The sequence below is a fragment of the Bactrocera oleae genome, chromosome X (assembly GCF_042242935.1).
Source record: "Bactrocera oleae isolate idBacOlea1 chromosome X, idBacOlea1, whole genome shotgun sequence".
Taxonomy (NCBI): Eukaryota; Metazoa; Arthropoda; class Insecta; order Diptera; family Tephritidae; genus Bactrocera; species Bactrocera oleae.
Window position 1 is genome coordinate 34,279,444 of NC_091541.1, and position 24,432 is coordinate 34,303,875.

A 24,432-nucleotide genomic window follows, 5' to 3' on the forward strand; every position below is an offset into this window, starting at 1 on the left:
AAAATCTGTTCATTGATAATAAAAATAAGTTTCTAAATAAATTTATTAAAAAACTAAACCACATAAATATGCATTAAAAAACCAAATTGAACGGTGTTATACGATGATTATTTAGCATCGTTTCATTTTCACTTAAATTGTAAATTTGTAGTAACTTCAAACATTTTTACAGTTGCTTGAGGGTGGTTCCTATTCTATTTTCGGGTCGGCTTTAGTTTAGCATCCCACGATTTCAGGGTCAAGAGGGGTATGGCTGGATAGAGGAGATTCTCCTGATCACGAATTATTGTCGCCGGAAACTTATAGTTTTCGAGATATTTGCATTTTAAGTTGAAAATTTCACAAATTTTATTTTACAATTTCTCGATTTATGGTTAACTTTTCTTTTATATTATGCACTTATTATACACTAACACTTCACTTCAATGTTTCTACATATTTATTTTATATTAAATATTTAAGTATTTGCTTTAAATAAGCATTTTATTCTTACACAATTTTCGTTATATGAACAATAACAAATTGGTTCCATGTATCAGTGAATTTTGTTATTATAGCTTTAGCAGTTAAGGAGATATGTACATTAAACCTATTAGGGGCGGGACCACGCCCATTTAAAAATTTTTTTTTTAACTACAGATGCCTCTCCTTAATGTTATCCTGTGTACTAAATAACAGTCTTGTATTTTATTGCGGAGCTTAGTTATGGCAATTTTTTTTGTTTTGATTAATGGCGTTTTGTGGTCCAATTACGCCCATCTGCAATACCAACCACTTACGGTACCAAGAAACATGTGTACCAAGTTTCATAAAGATATCTCAATTTTTACTCAAGTTACAGCTTGCACGGTCGGACGGACGGACAGACAGTCACCCGGATTTCAACTCGTCTCTTCATCCTGATCATTTATATACATATAACTCTATATCTAACTCGATTAGTTTTAGGTGATAAAAACAACCGTTAGGTGAACAATACTATTATACTCTGTAGCAACAAGTTGCGAGAGTTGATAACAAGCGACGAAAACTGTCAGTCAGCGTAGGCATCCGTGGAGGCAGGAAGAGAAAAAACGGATCTGCAATAGGTCCATTTTGGAAACCATGCGCCGAAGTAATGCGAAAGTGGTCCCGGGGCAAGGGAAAAATCCATGACAGAAGGGGGGAGCATTTTAATGGCCAGAGCCGCTATGAAAAAAACCGGACTCAGGAGTAAATACTTCTAATACTTGATAAATTATAATATATTATTTATCTTCTTATTTACTACTTCAATGTTTTTAAAGAATATCAAATATGATGTAATGTTTGCTCTCATCACATCTGTATTAAGTTTGCTTTCTTGTTGATGTTGGGTGGAACAAATTTATTTTGTACGATTTTGAAAATCAATAATGTATAAATCAGTCCATACATAGATTTTCAGTCAAAAGTACTTTTTCAGATTATACCGGAATATATGAATATACTTGTAGGGATAGCAAAACTAGACAGTTAACAAGAAAACAGAAAGATCTCATTCAAATATGTATTTATCGATCTAATTAATGAAAGAACGGTTCTTTTGAAATCTGTTGACTATTATGAATAAGTTTTTGAATAAGCTGCTTAAACTTCTCCAATATTAAATTATTTAGAACTTAGAAATGAGCTTTTCGAGCTTTAGCGGCATCGAATGCGTCGATAATAGTCTGGAAATCCAACTTTTTGGCTAATTCTACTTTTAGGCGCAGTGTAGCTAGTCCCGAAATCTTTCCCTGTAACGAGTATGATCGATAAAAATTGTCAAAGCATTAAACGAACGTTCACCACTTAAAACAGAACGGGTAAAATGTAAAATATTCTTAAAGAAGGCATATATTTGGGAAAAGTCTTCCTAATTTAATTAATGGCATTCAATAAGTTGCATGGAGTAAGACGGGTTTCCTATTTGCATTGTAAACGAGTCTGAAGTGAATAGCTTCATTGGACAACTTTTCAGTTGCGTTGAGTTCAGAACGATTATTTTATATCACTCACTGCGGCGACTCGTCTCTTTATTCCACAGATAACGCTGACAAGTATGACATAGAAAGTGTTTCTTTTGAATATAATTTCTTCTTTACCGCAATTTCTTCTTTACCACAATTTTCATCCATTTCTTCAAATCGCGCGATCTTGTATCGATTGCCTCTTTATAACATTATTTAACACACATTTCCTACTTATTTATTATTAGCACACTACAAGATTTATTAGCATGGACTGTAATTTTTTAACAGACCCGTTTTTTTCTCATTGATACAAGTATTTCATTTGAGTGTTGCTGAAGATTCTACGGATACGATAATACCGTGACAGAAACTCAGTTTTTCTTACAAATTTGGGAAATTTCCAGCTGCTTGTACGGCATACGGGCTCTGAAAGCTATGCAAAGTTGTTTGCAAATTGAATATTTCAACTCAGCTTAAGTACAGCCTTCAAACTGTAAGTCACAAAATTAAGTTGGCTTTTAGCGAAAATACGGGCCTCTGCGAAAACTCCGGGCTTGGGGGAATTCTGAATGGAACAGTTTGCAGTTTTTTTATCTTGTCTGAAGCTAAATTTAATATTCCGGCTCACTTTTCGACTCAGTTTAGTCCCTTACCGTTAAAATCTTGTGGGTAAAATTGTGAACAAAGCAAACCTTTCCGTCGCATATGTCATGACTTTAAATTCTCATTCCGGCACCTTTGATTTATCTGGCTCACTTGTCAAAATTAAAAAGACTATATTATTTTTTCTTAATAAATAAAATCGTAACAATTTATTGTAACTTTTAAAATCTTAGCTGTTGAAATTTCTGTGGCTGAACCATTTTAAAAACACGACACTCAAAAAACGCTCTTACCTTTCATGACTCGGCTAATTCCGCACCTGTGCTAATATAATAGTCCGGTAACAGAATACCAAAATGTACTTTACGAGTGAAAAGCGACTAAGTACTGTAGGTAATTGAGTCGTCTCTTGCCATTTTGTGTTAATTATCGAATGCTGTCAGCCCTGATTCTGGTGGGTTGAAATGACAAAATCAGGAAAGTGTTCAGAAGCACTTGCATACAATATTTTGCAAATTTTGGTGTTTGGCTGCAATAAATACCTTTAAAGAAAATGTGTATACTTAATTTTTTTATTTATTTACGAACGTTTTTAACTGTAAAACTTACCAGAATCTCAAGTACCAAGTTTTACCGTGACAAATGATAATTTTATAGTCACAAGTTCTAAAAATACTTATATTATATTATTTCATAAAAAAATTAAATTTTATAATGACTTGACGCCTATCCCATAAGCATAAACACAAAAAATTGGTGTATTCTCCTTTTTATCCTGTAAGTAGAACGACGGCTTTTAAATCGGCAAAAAAATTCTATTGGCGTTGAGAATATTTTATTATTTCAAGTAATATTTCCTTAAAAAATCTTCAATAATGAAAATTTTCTCGAAAACTTAGTTCTTGAAGAAGCTACACACAGTATACCATATACCCAAATATAGTTCGTGAACCGATTTCACACCTTTTACTCATTAAAGTATTGTCCATCCACAATTATACGATTACTTAATTTTGCTAAAATATCTTACACATTGCCTGATTACGGTATAAAGCCGACGTTTGAAATTCTTATATTTGTTATGTGGGCGCTAGGATAAGTATCGACCTGAATTTAGCAATTTTTTAACACAAGGGCACACTGTTATCAGGAAATGATGAATTTCTAAGATATATCTAAGACTGTTATCAGTATATTCGGTAAAAAATCAGCTATAGGAATTGAGGTCCACATATTCGGTATCTGAGGACTTGAAAACATATATCGGACAATATGTCGACAATGTGACAAAGTGAAAAAACCATATGGAATTGAAAATTGTAATATTGTATATGAAAAACGCACCAAACTTCTTTGGTATTGGTCGAGTAGATCCTAGGATATAGTATTTCATCCAAGGGTGAGCGGTGCCATGCCCATTGTCCAATTATTATACCGCCTCCTATAAAGCTGTCGTCTTGGATATAAAATTTAATATTCCTTTTGGTAGTTCTTAACAAAACCGTTATGTGGTGAGTGGGAATTCTTATCAGCTGAAATCATCCATTTTTACATAGTGTAAAGAGCTTTGGTTAAACTAGATTTAGTTATTTGAGAGATATGCACATTAAACCTATTGGAAGGCGAGGCCACGAACATCTTATTAAGTCTTTTTAACCACAAATGCCCCTTTCTATTTCTTGTACTAAATCACAGTATTGAATCTTAACTTAGAGTTTAGTTACAGCACTTTAATTGTTTTCGATTAACGATGGTAGAAATTAATGAAATTCTACTAAACGTAACTATTTTAAATTGTAATGAACGTCATTGCTTTTGATTTATTTTTATTTCATTTTACGATTTCTGTAAAAAATTCACGCAATGCTGCCAATAATCCGTGTTGTTATCTGCGTTTTCAAGAAGACTGGCTTGTGTATCATCCGCAAATAACAATTATGTTATAGTATCCAATGCAAGCATAACGGCAACTATAATTAACTAGCCTTCCGCAATAGGGGTGCAAATAATTGTTAGATAAAAACAGTGGCTTAACTGAATACAGAAAATTCAAAGAGTGCGCAAACATTATCCCTTAAACGCTGAACACATAGATGACGGCAAGCGACGGGCATCATCTGTCAAGTTATTTAGACAGCAGCACGACTTCACGGCAGCAAGGTTACAGTTGTCGCTGTCGCTAAATTAAAACCATTTCAAATTTTGCCGACGACAATGGGTAGCTGTAGTAGTAGTGTTGCCACTAATATGTGAAATGTAAAGTTAATCAAAGCTCTAACAAGTAAATGTTATTTTACCAACAGAAGCAGAAAATAGCTATGATATATCATTTGTAATAAGAATTAATAATTTAAAACAATAAATCGAACTACTTACCTTTTTTTTTTTGCACACAAAATTTCACTTTAAGCAAAATACATCTTTTTCTTGTATTGTATAGCAAATTGTCTGAATAAGGGACAGTAAATGGCCTCCATGCTCAGCCACGCAAATGCGACAGCAAATTAAAAAATTATTGATTGCGCCCTGAAGGGTTGAAGTCGGGATTGCCTCAGTTATCGATTTAATGGATTGCTTCAATGCTTCAATTCAGTCAGCACATCTCGTGCTTGACACAACCCCATAAAAAAAGTCTGGTGCAGACAGGTCAGGTGACCTTGGGGGCCAGCGGAAGGTGGAGTTTCTTGATACTAATTTGATTTAAAATTTTCGCTGGAGCTCCGCAATAACCGGTCTATGTGTGCAGTTGCTTTGTCTTGCTGGAACCACGCGCTATTGAAAGAGATACGTCTTCGGCGCAGTTCTGGGTAAAATAACTTATTCAAGATCTTTAAATAACGGTGCCCATTGATAGTTACTGTTACACCGTTTTCTTCAAAGAAGTATGGCCCGAAAATACATCTTAATAAACCTGCGCACCATACAGTGACTCGTTCTGGGTGAAGTTTCATCTCGTGGGTTATTTCTGGATTTGATTCACTCCATATACGGCAATTTTGCTTGTTTACATTTCCGATTAGATCAAAATGGGCCTCATCAGACATAAACAGGCAATTTATCAAGTTATTGTCTTCTTCGGCCATTACAATAATTTTTTGGCAAATTCCAGGCGAATAGGCAAATCTAGAGCGTTTAACCGGCTTGTTATTTGAACTTTGTACAAAACAGGTTTAAGTCATCAGTTGTAATGACCGTCTGCTAACTCCATGTTGCGCCGATAAGTTGCGAGTCGAAACTCTTTGATTTGCCTGAATTGATGTTGCAACAGCCGCAATTGTTTCTTGAACACGAACATACGGATCTCGATGGTATGGTCTTCTTGCGATACTTCCAAGCTCGGCAAACATGTTTACCATATGGTCCATCTACTCGGGGAAGTACCGCCAAAATCCCGTCTGAATTTCCCTTCCTATCCAAACCCTCTTTTCGGTATCCCAAGCATTCGTTTTTAAAAAACCGAAATAATAATCTGCCAAATTAAAGAAAAGAAACTAAGTCAATTACTCACACAGAAAAAGAGTTATTACGGTTTGTTTTTGTAGCACGATTCGTGAGCCACCCTGTATTTAAATTTCATTGAAGTGAAAGGTGTTATTAACATACGGCAACAACGAAATTCTGTACATCAGCTGTTTAATATGTCGCTGACGTCTTCAAAATGTCCAAGAAGCTGGCTTCAAGTCGACATATGCCAACAAGAAAATTTCGCTGTCGTGCAGTCGTTTTTTGTTCAAATCATAACAATATGTACAATATAGTAAATAAATAAACCTTTAAACGTTCACTGTGTACGGGTAATTATATACACGTATATATGTATATATGTATGTGAATATAAGTATTTATAAAACATAATAATATCTACACAATGCAAATAAAAGTTGAAGGGTAAAAACAAAGTCAGTATAATAGCATCTGTGTATCCATCATTGAGTTTTCCTGCATGCCTATATAATGCATACACGCATACAAATAACCTCTACATGTGTATATGCTAAGTACATGTATATCTCTTGATACAGTTGTAAATGCGAAGACCAGTAACAACAAAAGGTGGATACTGATGTGTAGTTCGACCACCAAACACACACAGTACCTACATACTTACTTACACACGCCCAACAATATGTACATATAAATGTATGTGTGCTTAGCAATCACTGACTATGAATGGAACCCTTATTCGTAATATTGCATGGGCATTTATTGCCTAAAGGTTTGGGTTGCATTGAACGGCTGTAACGTGAATAACAAAGAAGTTGGCTCTTAGATTGAGACACGGTGTGATTTTCTCGCGATGCCAATTGATTCCAACTACGCATACAAAGGAGTTAATATTTTTAAGAACTTTTCTATTTTCTTACGGATTTTTATAACTGAATACTGAATTTAGCGATATTTGTCCTGGAGCGGAATTATGGGCAAATGAGCAAACATTGATATAGCCAACGATTGTTTATTGTTAAAAAGGAGTGGAGCTGTATTATAACCACTATTTGTTTTTACGATTCATTGAAGTCATACAAAGGCCCCTTTCTACTTTGATACCTTGTACCAAATAACGGTATTTTCCCTTAATTTGGAGCTTAGTTAGAGCACCTCATACATTTTAGATTAGCGGAAATTTGTGGGTGTGCCAATGGTCCGATTCCGCCCATCTGCAATACCACCCCTTGGGTGCCAAGGAAGTTATAGCTTTCACGGACGGACAGTCAGACAGTCACTCGGAAATTAACTCGTTCAGTAGTTTATGACTTCATCCCGGACAAAAACATTACACATAATCTTAATACTCTCGCTATACAGAGTATAATAGTTTTATTGACCTAACTGTTTGTAACATCTAACCATAATTAAGACAGATATATACATTTATATAAATCACAGGCTAACAGATGAGTTGAAATCCAGGTGACCGTACAAGTAAACTTGAAGATTAAAATGTCTTGAAGAATCGGATAACTGCCACGCTCACAAAACGTCATTAATAAAAATAAATTTATAAAGTGCAATAACTAAGCCGCAAATTTAAATACGAAACTGTTATTTGGTACAACGAATGGTATTAGGGAGGGCACCTCTTAAAAAAGTGGGCATGGTCCAACCTCCTAAAATTTTTAATGTATGGGATATATATTATTCCTTTTAGGAGCCCCTCAAACTACCAAATAGCAACCAAATTTTCACAAAGAAAATCTTTTCAACACCATCGACAGTGTAAAAATTGGTGCAATCGGATAACCCTGCCCACTCCCCATATAACGGTTCAGTTGGAAACTACTAAAAGTTCCATAACTCACTAGCTAAACAAGTCAGAGACATTAAATTTCACAAATAAAATAGTAGGGAAAGACTCTAAGGAGTCGGTATAAAAATTGGACGATAGACGTGGCACCGTTCAGCTTTAGGTGAAATCCTATATCTCAAGAAATACTCAACCACTTTCCACCAACTTCAGTGTATAATATTATTCTAACGAAATAATACAACAACCACGCTTACTTCCTATATACTATGACAATTTTGAATTCCATCTGATTTCTTTCTTTACAGTATAGAAATCAAGTACCGGAATAAAACTTTGTACAATGAGTTTCTTTGGAGCATGGCATCTTACGTCTAAAAATTATCGAAATCGGACCATAACTTATCAAGGACCCAGGTACTGTATATGTTAACCTCAGTACACATAACTGAAATTTTACATAAAATATATAAAATATGTCTGAGATGTTACTGATATTTAAAGAAACACTTTTTCTGATAATAGCGCGTCTTTGTGTCAAAAATAGGTAAAACCGGGCCAAAACTTAAAGATTTTCGAACTTCATTTTCCAAACAGTTTTATAATCAAATTTCACACACACACAGATACTGTCGGCGAAAAGCCTACTGGAATATTGAAAATCGTTATCTGTAGTATATGGGGACTGGAGTAATTCAGGGATTGAATGCACTCATTTTCGGCAGTAAACTGTAGTATATGCAAGATTATACATTCACTTAATTTAGCTGAAATACCGTATATATAGACGGTTACATACGGTGCACTCGTAAAAAACTTGTTAAAGCGGATATTTAAAAGTCCTTATATTAGGTATATGGGGGCTATAAGAATTACGGCACAGATTTTATTTGTTTTGGCATACCTTCAAAACTTATTAGGAAGCGAAGCGACGCTTACTTAATTTGCCCATCTTTCTCGTTCCTGCACATTTGATGTATCTGACTCACTTTTCAAAATTAAAAAGACTGTAATGGTTTCTCGTAATATATAAAATCGTAACAATTTACTGCAACGTAATTTTAAATTCTTAGCTGTTGAAATTTTTGTTTCTGTAGCTGTACAGTTTTAGATCACGACGTTTAAAAAACTCTCTTGCCTTTCATGACTCGGGCAGGAGGAGGGTAATCGTTGGGTTATTACTATGAACCTTTGTACCATCACTATATAGTTTTTAGCTTAACGGTATTTTGTGAGCGTGCTGATGGACCGCTTTCGCTAATCTGCAATGTCAACCTCCCCAGAGTGCCAAGGAAAAGACGGTAGGGCGGACAGACATCCGGAATTAAACAATTATGGTATATAACATACTTATAACGGGTGTTTTTTCGAGGTATAGAACTTTAAGTTGGCATTACTGTTCAAGATGGCGACCGATTTAACAACTGCCAAGTGATTTATTCTCAGTTTGGTTTGGCAATTTATCATGAATAGACTTACGCCTGAACAACGCTTGCAAATAGTGCAATTTTATTTCGAAAATAATGGTTCTGTGCGGAATACATATCGCGCACTACGCTCATTTTATGGTCGAGCGCACTTCTGGTTGAATGGCTGCGTCAACAAACAAAACTGCCGCATTTGGAGTGAAGCTAATCCTCAAGTGTATGTCGAAATACCGTTACTGACTGTTTGGTGCGCTTTATGGGCTGGTGGAATCATTGATTCGTACTTCTTCAAAAACGATGATGGCCAGAACGTTACAGTCAATGGTGATCGGTATAGAGCCATGATTATTAACTTTTTCATTCCTGAATTGAACAACCATGATGTTCAGGAGCTTTGGTTCCAACAAGGCACCGTAACATGTTACACAGCTCGTGCCACAATCGACTTATGGAAAGACACGTTTGGTGACCGCCTAATTTCACGTTTTGGACCTGTGAATTGGCTTCCAAGATCTTGTGATTTAACACCGCTAGACTACTTTCTGTGAAGTTATGTAAAGTCATTGGTATATTGCGCATAAGCCACAAACGCTTAAGCATTTGGAAGACAATATTCGCCGTGGTATTGCCGATATACGGCCACAAATGCTGGAAAAAGTCATCGAAAATTGGACGTCCAGATTGGACTACATCCGAGCCAGCCGTGGCGGTCATATGCGAGAAATCATATTATATTTAAAATGTAATGCCACAAGATTATCTTTCGGATAAATAAAATTCATGTCAATGGAATAATCCATCGTTGTTTTATTGCAATTTAAAGTTATATACCTCTAAAAAAACACCCGTTATAAATCTTTATAAATCTCGTTTAGTATTGGTTTTCATTTCAGATTTCAGACAAATATAAACTAGTAAATTTTCTTGCCTTCACTGTACTCAGATACATTTGTGTGTTTGTATATAAACATCTCAAGAGAAACCTTAGCTGAAACATTGCAATATTTCTATTTTACTTAAATTTAATCGGCACCCTTTTATGTCATTGAATTAATATAGGTACGTTACTTAAAGACAATAAACGCATTTTTACCACAATGAATGCCGCAGCGCACCGCAAACACTGATCAAATCCGATCCATTTGTGATCCATTGCTGAGATCCGATACTCAATGGCATTATTACCAAAAGTGTTAAGTAGGCTTAAGTTGCCCTATGTTGTATTTTCTGTTGTTACTCTGAGTAATTCGGTTTCAGTGTTTGTGTTTTACGCTCATATTGATTTAAACTCATCAAATCACACAAAATATTTCAAATATATATATGTGCGTACCAATGAACATTTGGAGGGTGTCTATACTTTCTCTTGTTTGCTTGTATATAATACCTCCAGTATTTATACATTTACACATGCATACACACATACAAACTCGCATATGTAAGCATTAAATACATAGAGATAACTTCAAGTATACCAGGAGAACCATTCAGACGCCTTTCATTCCAATAATCTGTTCAGAGCTTATTGATAATGTTGGGAGAATATACCTATTCAATATTAAGGGAACTCATCAAGTTTGTGTGTTATATGTATGTATAATAAATGGATATACCCTATGGGATATATTATAAGTATAAAGATACAAGTTTAATTTGTGTCTGGGCATGCAGATCCAGACTTTACTGCTACAATAACAACCCGGAGGGTTAACATAGATATGCTATATGGTATTGACAGTTAGTTTCACGATTTGACGACAATCGTGACTTCGTAATTGGAACGAGGCGATTTTTTTTTCTCGGTCTTTTGCTTTTTTGGCGCCATGTCATCTGCAGAATGTAAGACTTTTGAACCGCTAAGGATATTCATACCTGCAAATTTTCAAATGCTTAGATACATATGTATTAGGAAATTTTTATTAGTGTTTGATGCGAATCAAGTAAATATTAAAATGTGTAATTATACACTGAGAACCCACAATACCATTAATTGTTACTAAATTGTTGATATTTTCAATGAAATGACGAACAAAATTTAATATTACATCCATTTGTTTTGCCAGTACCTTCACTTTACCCCACTAATTTAGAAGAAGAAAACGCGAGCTACAGCAAAATTCGTATTTTTTCCACACTACCGAATAATAAATTTAAAAAATGTGTTCATAAAGATTTTAACTAGGGCCTTCAAATTAAGGAAACCACTACTATAATATATCATCTTTTTTTGAATTATTTCACACACGATCGGAACCATTCCATTCGGCTATTATAAATAAATGTATGTTACACCCGTGCATGAATACTTGTATCTGTGCGTGTACAAAGAGTATATTTCTCAATAGTCAATCCGTGCATTACCTTCCTTTTTCCTTAAACGCAGGCCTTCGTAAACTGCAATTGTGGCTTTAAAGTAGAAAATAAAAACTATAATTCCACAGACGGACATTACAACGATCATGTGGGTCAGGGTACTTTTTTCATCAAATTAAATTTCTCTTCATTCGAACCGGTCTTTATCCGGCTGTCACATTGTTTGGGTGTGGTCGACTGTTTGATTCTTCCTTTGGCTGCACCATTTTTTGCTCACTGTTGTTAGTTACTTAAAGGTTGTATTTTTTACAAAGACGCTATGCCCCGCTCATTAAAATTCAGATGCTATTTCTGCCTTCCATTCAACACAAACCTATGTACATCAAGTATTGATTTTGTTTTACACATTTCATACTATTATGAGTTTCGCTGTATCTAGTAAAGTCATTAAAGACAATCAAAATGTGAGCCAGGTAATTTTTACTTTTGAACAATATTGGTTGCAAAAATTGTAAGAATGGAACGGATAAATATCGCAATATCAATTAACACAAATAAAGATGTATGAAAGCAAGATATATTATATTTGGAGTTGATATTTCCAGATATGTCTAAACCACTATATTCACCACTTTTGTTAAAGATAGCTAATTTATAAAAATTTGCTTTGCCAGCTTTCTTGGTATCATACGATTTTTGTATAAAATATATATATGTACTTGTATAAATAATCAGCGTGATGGACTGATTAGCAATGTCCGTCTGTCGGTCCGTTTATATATACGCAAACTAGTCCCACAGTTGAGATATAAATCTGAAATTTTGTGTTCGTCCATTTCTCCCCAATAAGGGGAAAACTTTTTTATTTGTCGAAATAACTTCACGAAATTTGGCATAAATTTTCCGGTTTTTGGCATAAATTTTCCGGTTTTTGGGCGTGATTTTCCCCGAACCCTGAGTTCTCGAAGCCCGTTGCAAACTACATTTATTTTGAGTTACATTCGCCTCGATGCTGAAAAAAAAGTCTACTATATAGGGGAACGTTTTCTCGCTTTTGTAGATTGTCACGAAAAAACGACAAAGCTATTGCCGCTTTAATTTGCAAAGTATTGCAAAACTACAAACTTCCTTTGGAATGTTTGAAGGAGCGCGAAATCACACCCAACGTAAAAAATATTCTGGCATCCAAAATACCCAATACACTTCACGGTTTTCCAAAACAAGGAAGTCTGCCAGAATCGTCGGTGTCAAGCCATTGGCGAGAAATCTTTCCGGATTGATAAACGCTTTGGAAAAAGTTAAAACTCAATCTTACGACAGAAACTCGTCGAAACGATAAGGCAATTATGAAATATATGAGCAAATTTGAGTTCGTTTTGATGGCCTCTATATGGTTTAAAATCCTTCAGTCAATCAATGAAATATACTTGAAGAGATCAACGCCACCATCGACGCTGAAGACGTGAAAAATTACGAAAACGATCTACATACATGAAGAAGTGAATGAAATTGTAGTAATGAAGAAATTGAATTAAAAAAATGTGGAAAACGGTTGGCCCAAAGGCCATCCCTGCAACTTCCCTCTAATTTCATACGCTAACGTTCAAATTTCGCTTTTTTCACTGCTTTTGAGCTCTTCGAAATTTTTCGCAAGTAAATCAACCGATTTCGACCCGGTTTGCGGCAAACGATGTGTTTTTTCAAGGTTTAGAACTGATTAGTTTTTGGTGTCGATCGGTCAAGTCGTTTGGAAGAAATTCGAAAAAACGATTTTTCAAAATTTTTATTTTTGAGATTTCTCAAAGTCTACTGGTCCGATTGGGTCCAAACTCACACGAAATTCAAGTGCAATAAAACCCTTTGGAATGCCGTTTAGTTTATTCAAATCGGTTGAGCCGTTTAAATTTATAAGAGGGTCACATACATCCACACACACACACATACATCCACACATACATACAGACATACGGACATCATCGTAGAAATGTTCGGGGAAGCTTCCTCGACCCTCAAAACGTCGAGATCTGTTGAGAACTCGATTTTTGCAAAATGGGGTGAAACCAATATCTTCCCGATTTTTAGAAAATTTTCCATTTTCTTAGCGAGAAGTTAAAAAAACACTACGTCACATTTGACAGTGTTATCTGAGAAATAAAGAGAAGATTCGCCGCAGTAAGTGACATAAACGAGTCGGTCTCATTTCTATGCCAGTTCATGCAAAAAATTTTACAAAAAAATATTTCGTTGATGTATCTGATGAATTGTCCAATTAAGCTATTGACCTCAAACACGTTTACGATGCAAATTTTGAAACCCGTCTTACTCCGTACAACATATTGAATACCATTAGTGCTCAAAAATTATGAAGATTTTTTCCAAATATTTGTATCGTTTTGAGAATATTTTGCGCTTTACCCGTTTCTGTTTCAATTGGTGAACATTCGTTTAATCCGCCAAAGCTCGAAAAGCTCACTTCTAAGTTCTAAATAATTGAAGACTGGAGGATTTTAAACTGCATGTTCAGAAATTTAATCATGATAGTCAACAGATTTCCAAAAAACCGTTTTTTCATTAATTAGAGCGTTAAATAAATGTCTTCCTATTAACTGTCAAGTCTTGCTTTCCCTATTTTCATATATTTCGGTATAGTCTGAAAAAATATTTTTAACTGTAAGTCTATGCATTAACTGATTTATACGTTATACATTTTAAAAATCGTATGAAACAAATTTGTCATGAAAGCATAAAACACAACGTCGTATTTGACTTATTCTTCAAAAACATTGAAGTAGTAAGTGGGAAGATAGTTAATAAAATTTTTAGAGTATTAGAAACATTCCTGTTAAGAGGGGGCCCCATCTTTTTACCCCTGGGCCCGGTTTTTCCCTCGGCGACTCTGGTTATACCAGCTCTAGCTTTGGTTCACCAAACGTTCATGAGAGTCGATTCGATCAAAGAATTATTATAAATAAAATATAGGGTTCTCCAATAAGAGTTATATGATTTTTCTTAATTAAAATACACTAATTTATAAGGAAATTCAAATGTTTTTTATTTAATCACAATCATACAGTCAATACAATTAAGTTACGATTATAACATCTAAAGATTATTGACTTTTAAAGCTTGGAAAGAGTCTCATTTATTGCTAAAGACCAACAACTTCAAATAACTTCGCAATAAGTAGTCTAATGGTGTTAAATCACAACTTTGTGGAAGCCATTCAATGTGACAATTTCTTAAAAGTATCGAATCTCTAAACTTTTTTCGCAATAATTCGGTTATTGCACGTGTTGTTGGAACCAGATGTTGTCAATATCAACTTCTTCCATTGACATTAACGGTGCCGCCACCTTCGTTTGGAAAGAACTACGGACCGATGATTCCACCAGACCAAAAACCACACCAAACTGTCAATTAAGGTGAATGTAATGGTTGTTCATGAATATTTGAATTTGTGGATTTTCCTTGCACCAGAATCGACAGTTTTGTTTATTTACCGAGCACAGGTGGACGATTATTACGACCATAAAATTACAAAAGCGCACGAAAAGTTGCAATTGGAGAACGATTATTTTGATAACAAAATTTAATAACTTGTAAACGTTGTTTTTGCGTATAACATTTCATGATGAAATTGTAAACTGTATTGTACTGAATACAATGAAGCAAAATCATGACATATTAAAAAAGGCCGAAACGATACTTAGAAATCATATCATGCCTATTTGAAAGCCCGATGTACTAAATAACTAATAATTACAGAATAAAAAAATGTTAACTAGATAACTTTTTTGTTGTTTTAGAAAGCAAATTTTTGGTTACTTGTTACATAAATATATAAAATTATTATATACATATATATGTATATAGTTACCATGAAGATTTTTCTATCACCATTCAATAAGAGGGAAAACTTTAGTTTAGCATCCCACGATTTCAGGGTTAAGAGGGGTATGGTTGGATAGAGGAGATTCTCCAGATTGCCGCCGGAAACTTATAGTTTTCGAGATATTTGCATTTTAAGTTGAAAATTTCAAAAATTTCGTTTTACAATTTCTCGATTTATGGTTATCTTTTCTTTTATATTATGCACTTATTACACACTAACACTTCACTACAATGTTTCTACACATTTATTTTATATTAAATATTTAAGTATTTGCTTTAAATAAGCATTTAATTTTTACACAATTTTCGTAATATGAACAATAACAATTGGGTTCCATGTTGTCAGATAATAAGTGTTTCCATATCCAAACGGATGAAAGCAATCAAAATTAATAAAAAAACCTAATCACCCTCTACAAAATATTATGAACTTAATTTTCCCTTTTAATAAAAGAAAAAGGTTTTATGGCTTAAACGTATGTTTTATTGCATCTGATAATTTCACAAATGGATCATTATGCTGATTTACTATATTTTTAAGCCATATGTATTCATATATCAAATTTTCAAAATCTTCACATTATAATTATCCTTAATAAAAATTGAAGTTTATAGAGAGTGATATATTCTCTTTAACATTACTTTTTTTTTGTTAAGATTTTTTATTTGCACTGGCGGCCTTCGGCCGCGCTTCAAAAAAATAACCCCGGTCGGTCCAACACCGGGGTGTTCATAATTCAATCGCGTCAAACTTCTTTCCGTACTGGCGGCCTTCGGCCGCGCTTCAAAAAAATAACCCTGGTCGGTCCAACACCGGGGTGTTCATAATTCAATCGCGTCAAACTTCTTTCTGCACTGGCGGCCTTCGGCCGCGCTTCAAAAAAATAACCCTGGTCGGTCCAACACCGGGGTGTTCATAATTCAATCGCGTCAAACTCCTTTCTGGCCAATGGATTATGGAAGATATGGCAACACTTATTATCTGACAACATGGAACCCATTTGTTATTGTTCATATTACAAAAATTGTGTAAAAATTAAATGCTTATTTAAAGCAAATACTTAAATATTTAATATAAAATAAATATGTAGAAACATTGAAGTGAAAAGTTAGTGTATAATAAGTGCATAATATAAAAGAAAAGATAACCATAAATCGAGAAATTGTAAAATGAAATTTATGAAATTTTGAACTTAAAATGCAAATATCTCGAAAACTATAAGTTTCCGGCGGAAATAATTATATATATTCGTGATCTGGAGAATCTCCTCTATCCAACCATACCCCTCTTAACCCTGAAATCGTGGGATGCTAAACTAAAGCCCACCCCAATAATATTGATTATATTATGATACCCTTTATCACTTAATTTAACTTTAATTTACAACATACTATACCAAGAGATACAAAAGATACCTATTAGTCAGATATCGCATCACTTACGCTGGTGACGACGATTAATGAGATATTAATAACATGTTCTGATATATGTACAGATGTACATTCATTTCTTAATGTACACCTGTTTTCTTGGAATTTAATATTAAAGGTGACCAATAGTAACGTCGGTACCCATAATACGGTACGGCGGTACTCGCATAATCTCACATTCACGACTTGTCGGGAAAAAGCGAAGCGTCATTGTGATTTAAAAAATAAATTAGGCGATTCTTTGCCACTTAAGTGGCTAATGACACATGGCTGCGTGGCAACGTGGCAAGGCGTTTAAATCTGTTCTTAATACACTTCATCAATAGCTTCATGCTAGTTAGCAACGGCAATCCATGCACGTGCATACGATGTATGTATGTATATGTACGCATTCGTGAATGCACAGGGGTACAAACTTTAATTTGCCGAAATTGCGCACGCTTATTTGTAAACTTGTATGCATAACGCTTTGAGTAGTTGTAACCTCAGGGTGCGGCACATTGTCGCCTTTCATCGGTGGAGTATCTGATGCAGCAGCACCAGCGTGAGAATGCATTTCAGATAGGCTTATAAGTACGTTTTCTCGTAATCGGGCGCGGGCGCGTTTCAGGTCAGTATTACCGTGTGATACAGCTGAGCAACTGCAGCTAATCGCACACAATTCAAATATATAATATACTTCTATATAATATTTATAATACTTGCGCAACAACTTGGTTTTTCCGATGATAACGCTCTTCATACTTGCCACTAGCCCGCAAAATTCTTAATTTGTTTATAGTAAAACAATGTATTATACACTGCGCTTCATCAAGTTAGCAGGCCTCAGGATTAAAAAGTTTTAGTTAATTTCTATCAAAACTAAAGAAGCTATAATTCTAAAATTATTAGCGAATCAGTTTTCTACTAAATAAAACAACCATTAGTGTTTAACCTGTTTTTTCTATATTCATACTCTCGCAACATGTTGCTACAGAGTATAATAGTTTTGTTCACCTAACGGTTGATTGTATCACGTAAAACTAATCGAGTTAGATATAGGGTTATATATACAATACATACATATATAAATGATCAGGATGAAGAGACGAGTTGAAATCCGGGTGACTGTCTGTCCGTCCGTCCGTGCAAGCTGTAACTTGAGTAAAAGTTGAGATATCTTTATGAAACTTGGTACACCACTGCCAAGCCCACAAAACGCCATTAATCAAAACGAAAAAAATTGCCATAACTAAGCTCCGCAATAAGATACAAGACTGTTATTTGGTATACAGGATAACATTAGGAAGAGGCATCTCCATTTTAATTTTTTTTTTAAAAGTGGGTGTGGTCCCGCATCTAATAGGTTTAATGTGCATATCGCCTAAACCGCTAAAGCTATAATAACAAAATTTTGTCAGAACCAATGCTTTTAGCACTTCTATAGACGGTGTGAAAATGGGAAATCGGGTGGCAATCTCACCTACTCTCCATATAACGATACTGTTAAAAGCTACTAAAAACGCGATAAATCAAGCCCTAAACACGCCAGAGACATTAAATTTTATTTCTGGGATGGCATGAGGTGACTTTATAGGAAGCGGGTTCAAAATTAGACAATGGGCGTGGCACCGCCCACTATTAGGTGAAAACCCATGTATTGGGATCTGCTTAACCGATTTCAACCAAATTCGGTACATAACATTCTTCTCATATTTCTATGTTATAGTGCGCCTATAATCACACCAATTTCCCATATAACACTATTTTAAATTCGATCTGATTCTTTCACTTTCCACTATGAAAATCAACCAATAATGATTGTATCGGGATAAAACATTGCGTGAATAATGCTTTTAAAGTGTGCCACCTTGTGACCAAAAATTCCCCAAATCGAACCAAAACAGTTCAAACCCCTAGGTACTGAATATGTTGACTTTTTACCGAAAATATCGGTCAATGTGTTAGATATATAATTTAAATTCATATAATTAAGTAAATAAATGAAACTCTTGCTAAGAGTATATTTTTTGCCAAAAATGGGTTGAATCAGATCAATACTTCCTTTAATATTAAATTTTGCCAACTCCTGAAGTAATTTCCCGTGTTTTGATCCTTGCAAGTTGCGGGAGTATAAAATGTTCGGTTACACCCAAACTTAGAACTTCCTTACTTGTTTTTAATATTTTTTTTCCGAAATCAACAGAAAAATTAACAATTTACATTAGGTCATCAGGTTAGCACATACCCCTTTTTTCAGTATTATTTAACATTTTTAGACAGGATCATATTTTTAAACATATACATATGTAACCATTATTTTGGAAATAAAATTGCACTATTTGCAAGCGTTGTTCAGACGTGAGTCTATTCATGATGAATTGCCAAACCAAACTGAGAATAAACAGTATTGCCAACTTAAAGTTCTAGACCTCGAAAAAACAGCCGTTATATTAATCAATTAAATCATTTGTGTGTTATTTTAATAATTAGTCGATCCCGCCTTGTTGAGAATGATCTCAAGGATCCGATTGGGTAGCGCCTCGTACAATTTAAAATCTAATTTAAAGAAATTATTGAGCAAGCACTTTTAATATTAACTAATTTCTATTTAGGCGAAAATAGTCGGCCAGACAAGAATACTTTGCATGCCAACTATTCCAACACCTGTTCGATTATATGGATGTATGGGGAGTATGGCGGCCACTGCATTTATTCGACTTTTTTCCTTCAATTCCAGACCTTAAACCCCGGGTAGTGTGAATCGGTGCATTATCGTGTCGTGCAAATTTCCTAACAAAAATTTTAAATGTATGTAAATTCGTATATAACTACTAACCTCGTTATTATTTCAATTTAATTAAGTACATACGAATACGAGCTTGCATATCTTACATATGCAGCTGGGAAGAAGAGAGATTAGCGGGGGCCTTAGGGTGCCTGCAGAGTGGCCACTCAAAGCCGAGCCGAGCCGTGCGCAAAGCTGACAAATGCGGTAAATGAGTTTTAAAACTGTGCACGTACATTTTCATACGAAATCGTACAGGCGCCGCAAAGAGGAAGCCGAGCGTAGAGCTGATCAATTCAAGAAAACCAGTTTTGAAGCGTTTTTCGGAACCGACTCGCGTGTTACATAGTTCATTTGTATGGTGGTCTCATATTTTGCTTACGAGGAACTACAATGAACATGGTAGAACAATATTTAGAATACCAGCTATTAATATTTTCAAAGGAAAACTTTTAACGGAAATTCCCTAATTCATCAGAATATATTAAATACCCATTATTAATATTTTCAAGTAATAATTGTCATATTTTTTTTCACAAAACATTTAACAATTAATTACATATTTTGTTAAAAATAAAGTGATATTCGACTTAATCCTTTGCAGTTAAAATTAACTGTTACGAAAAAGAAACAGAACAGAACAGTATAATAGCAAAGTACGCGCGAAATTCGCTGCAGATTCTCGCAAACACTCTGAGGTACCTAAATTCGATCAGGGCTGATCGGAATAAGTTTTGCGTTCGGCTCGACTTTGATCGTCTACTCTGCAGGCACCCTCAGTTGTTGCGAAAGTAGAAGTAGTTGTTATTGTTTCTGTTTGTACTATTAAAGATGTCTATGGTAACCCGCTGCGCATTTGCAAGCCAACTGGCGGATTACACAAATTAAGCCATTTCGTAATTATAAAGCCCATGTAAGAGCAATTCATATTTACATATGTAAAGACTATGCAGACATATACTTGTTTGCTCATTTTATTAAATATTCATGAGAGTACGAATGCATGTGCATAAACGCAGTGGGTATTTCCCCTAAGCTAGTTATGTTGTTGCTTTTATTGGAAGAATGCAATTTTTTTGTAACTTTAGTCTGGTACACTCATGACATTAAAACATTATAAGGTATTAAAGGTAGAAGTAGATCCCTGAACCCAGACCTCCTTATCTCTGTGAAGTTTTCGACCATTTCTGAAGCATTACTTTTCCGTAGTTCGTGCGCAGAGATCAACCAGCATTTCGTCCAAATGGTTACTGATAGTATGACACGGCTTACTGTTTTTTAGCAAGCAATCGCGTCAATCTCATCTGAGTACCAAGTTACAAAGGCTTAAATGTGAATGAGTTGGCAGACTGTGGAGCTAGATAAGTGGCGCCCACGAGAGCGATAGTTTTGCAACCATTTTATGCAATCGTTACACATACCACCAACAGAAAGCTGCGGAAAGTGGAGAGGATGGAAGGATAAAGGTATTAAGTAGCTTTAAAGTCTTGTCCAGCGCCAAGAAAAACTAGATCAAGCGGTAAGAGCCTGATAAGATTAAACAGCTAATTATACTATCAAAATGAAAAGTAAGCCTGCTTGTTTGCAATATACATACTTGTACATATAATGTAACAACTGAAAGGTTACACAGCATTGGCTATATATACCGTCGACTGCAGGCTCCTTTGCATAAAATGGGCGTATGGTTCACAGAAAACTCACAAATAACTTGGTCTTTGAGAACGACATGAACGCAAGGAAAAGCGCTAGGACCATTACACAAAAGAACTCAAATCACAGTAATTTAATTATACCCTAAACACAATAAACCCATAAATTATCACCGTGACTCGCTAACTGAGGAACTCAGTTTTTGAGATATTGAACTGAAAGTTGTACATGTCCTTTTCTCTCTAAGAAGCTGCTCATTTGTCGGACCCGCCGTTGCCATAGAAACTGACCGATCAAACTCAAATTAAAGTTTTTTTTATAACTTTTTATGATATAAGGGAAAATTTTTCGCATGAAGTGTAAACCTAACATTCGCATTATATGTCAAGTTGACACTGCATTGTCATATCATTAAATATCATAGTGACTCCGGTCAATAATGACCCTGGGGATCTCTATAACATTTATATAGTAGAAATGAATTCGCCCATATCGTTATATTGTTGGGGGCAGTCATTGAGTCGTTTGCTTCATCCATTCAACTTGACGCGTTTGAGTTGGCGCACGTGCACACCGTTGAGTTTTAATTGTGGAGAGGGTTAAACGAACAAATCGCGGTTGTTGCGCCACAACCAGTGGTTAGAATGCCTGGTCCAGCGGCATTCTTGTTGGCGACGGCAACAAATTTTGTTCTGCTCAAATATAATTGCAAGCAATTTGCAAAAATTCCCTGTCGTCGCCTCGTGCTCACCACGGGATACTCACTGTATGAGCAACAGCAGCACGCTGAATGCAAATGCCACGCCTTTGTCACCTCCTACCACAAGAACGGCGGTAGCACCAATCAACAAAAAGCGATAATTCATAAATTCTTGATATCAATCGCGGAGCGTGGCACGCTGCTTAAATACCATTTACATGCCAAAGTGTTTGCGCACTATACCCTAATATTAAATATTTGGAAATTTACTAACACATACATCAATGCGCATACACATATATTAGTTGCCAACTTAGTGCTTTAAGCGCTAGATTTAGTTCTTTTTGAAAATTATAATGTCAACAAATGGTTTAATGCCAAGTGCCCTTTAGGTCTTTTTTATGACCAAAGTATAATTTTATGTTTCCCACAAAGTTTGTAACACCCAAAAGCAAACGTCGGAGACCGTATAATGCATATACATATGTATGTATGTATATAAATGATCAGCATGACAAGCTGCGTTCGACATTTGTCTGTATGGCTATCTGTATATACGCGAACTATTCCCTCTGTTTTTAAGGTAACGATCTAAAATTTCGCACACATCCTGTTTTCACTTAAAAGTTGCTTATTTATCGGAACTGCCGATATTATACAACTATAGCATATTACTGCCATACAAACTGATCAATCAAAATCTAGCCTTTGTATGCAAAACGTGTTCATTTGACAAGATATCGAAATTTGGCATAGAATATTACAATCTCCAAAAAAAATTTCAGATCGTACCAATATATGTATCTTATAGCTGCCTACGAACTGACCGATTAAAATCAAGTTCTTGTATGGAAACTTCTTTATTTTTGAAGGGTATTCTTCCGTTTTGTCTTGTTATACTCTCGCAACTTGTTGCTACAGAGAGAGTATAATAGTTTTGTTCACCTTACGGTTGTTTGTATCACCTAAAACTGTTCGAGATAGATATAAAGTTATATATACATAGGTATATGGATGAAGAGACGAGTTGAAATCCGGGTGGCTGTCTGTCCGTCCGTCCGTGCAAGCTGTAACTTGAGTAAAAGTTGAGATATCTTTATGAAACTTCGTACACATGTTTCTTGGTACCGTAAGACGGTTGGTGTTGCAGATGGGCGTAATACGACCACTGCCATAACTAAGCTCCGCAATAAGATACAAGACTGTTATTTAGTACACAGGATCACATTAGGGAGGGGCATCTGCAATTAAATTTTTTTTTTAAGTGGGCGTGGTCCCGCCCTTAATAGGTTTAATGTGCATATCGCCTAAACCGCTAAAGCTATAATAACAAAATTCACTGAACGCAATTTTTTTAAAACCTCTACCTACAGTGTGAAAATAGTTGAAATCGGGTGACACTCCCCCCACTCCCCATATAACGGTACTTTTAAAAAATACTAAAAGCGCAATAAACCAAGTACTAAACAAGTCAGAGACATTTATTTTTATCTCTAGGATGGTATGAGATGACTTTATAGGAAGTTCGAAGGCGTTCAAAATTAGTCAGTGGCCGTGGCACCGCCCACTTTTAGGTTAACCCATTTCAACCAAATTTGGTACATAACATTCTTTTCATATTTCTATGTAATAGTGAGATGAGATGAAAATGGGCGAAATCGCACTACAACCACGCCTATTTCCCATATAACACCATTTTAAATTCCATTTGATTCTTTCACTTTCCAGTATGCAATCAAGCAACAATGATTGTATCGGGGTAAAACTTTGCGTGAATAATACGTTTAAAGTATGCCACCTTGTGACCAAAAATTCTTTAAATTGAACTAAAACTGTTCAAGCCCCTAGGTACTGAATATGTGGACCCCAGTGCCTATAGTTGACTTTTTACCGAAAATATCGGTCAACATAGAACAAAGCGGCAAGATCCACAAAGAAATCTAAAACGAGTATACCATTTGACTTTGCGAGAGTATAAAATGTTCGGTTACATCCGAACTTAGCCCTTCCTTACTTGTTATTTTTACTTATGTTCAATACAAACTGTTATAAAGCAAATTGTTTTATTCGCTAATTTACTGGTTTGGGATAATTTTATAGTATTTTAATACATACATATCTACATATTATGCAGTCAATAAAAGTTATAGATACGCAAGCGGGTTTGGCTGGTGCGGTGCTTCTCCTGCCGTAACTACTCTCAACATGCATGGCAGTGAGGCGTTTGAAGGAGATGTTGTTATTGAGTGCCGATATCGATTGTGACTGCGCGTTTGGCCGATTTAGTTTAGTGTTTGTGCCACGTTTCATTGCAGGTCCTTTGTTGCTGTACTACGACCCACTTTAGTACTGAGTGTGCTGCTCATCGATGCGATTCTGTACCAAATTGTTAAGTCCACAAATTTCCTAATAAACTCTTTCGAAATTGA